Source organism: Anneissia japonica, unplaced genomic scaffold, assembly GCF_011630105.1.
Source record: "Anneissia japonica isolate Jap-2015-1 unplaced genomic scaffold, ASM1163010v1 scaffold3945_len365852_cov175, whole genome shotgun sequence".
Lineage (NCBI taxonomy): Eukaryota > Metazoa > Echinodermata > Crinoidea > Comatulida > Comatulidae > Anneissia > Anneissia japonica.
The window spans coordinates 10,284-11,465 of record NW_022684590.1 but is presented as its reverse complement, the minus strand read 5'-3'; positions in this window follow the sequence as shown (position 1 = coordinate 11,465).

The following is a 1,182-nucleotide window of genomic DNA, read 5'->3' as shown; positions in this document are numbered from 1 at the left end:
CTTGTGGCCGAGTTGACTGTAGCCAAACTTTTTGTGGCCGAGTTGACTTGTGGCCGAGTTAACTTGTGGCCGAGTTGACTGTGGCCGAGTTGACTTGTGGCCGAGTTGGATCGAATTCATCAGAGGTACAGGCCAGTACATAGGCCTACGTGTGTAGGAGATGGTCGAATTACAAAACGCATGACGAAGTTTGTTGCGATACCATTTCTGTTCATTAATGGATTGAAAACGAACTCAGGCCCCGAGCCACATAGCAGGCCCGTAGCCAGGTCATTTCAAGGGAGGGCTCTCTGGGCGTGGGGTCCAGGGGACTGCCTAAGGGCCCCGGTGGGGTGGGGGCGAAGCCCCCGAAGCCATGGCAGTTTTTGTGTTTAATGGGTCTATATAAGGTTATAAAGCAGTTATGTTTTGAAAAAGACCTATGTAATAAAAGGTGGTAATATAAAATATTTTCTGAGAATTAGCATGCTTAAATCACACCGAAAGACAAAAAAAAACCTCATCGTATAATCAATATCAGTATACGCAACACATTTATTATTATAAAACAAAACAAGCTATTATAGGCCTATAAAGTAATTTACAAAGAATTATGTATTGTGCTTCTTTATGTATATAAAACATTTAAGAAGTGTTGTCTTGTTTTAACTTAAATAATGAATCTTCCAGTAGGCCTATATAAACAAATAGAGTTGCTTGTTACAAAATAAAGTAGGAGCTGAACTGTCTTGTGCACTGAAAATAATAGTAGGCCCTACTATTTTTACTACATGGTTAAAAAAGCACAAATATTGTCATTACTACAACTGACAGGGCCATCGTTAAATTAAGTCAGAGCCCAAAATATAGCATCATATCATATGTCATCTGACATCATGGGAACCTAAACTTTAATTAAATTATTATTTTAAGACTTTAACCTAATACATACTGATTAATAATAGCTGAGATTTGATGCACATTTCAGAATTAATAATCGTTTTTAGTATCTTACTGAATATTTATTGTCTACCAAATGAAATATGAATTTTATATGAATCTTTAGAAATACAATTTCTACAATATTAATCTTGTTTTTATATAGATAAAATGTTCGATAAATACTATCGTTCATAAAACAAACGAAATTCAGCGCGTCTATTTTCATTCCAATCATGGACCTATTAATAAGGTCCATGTTCC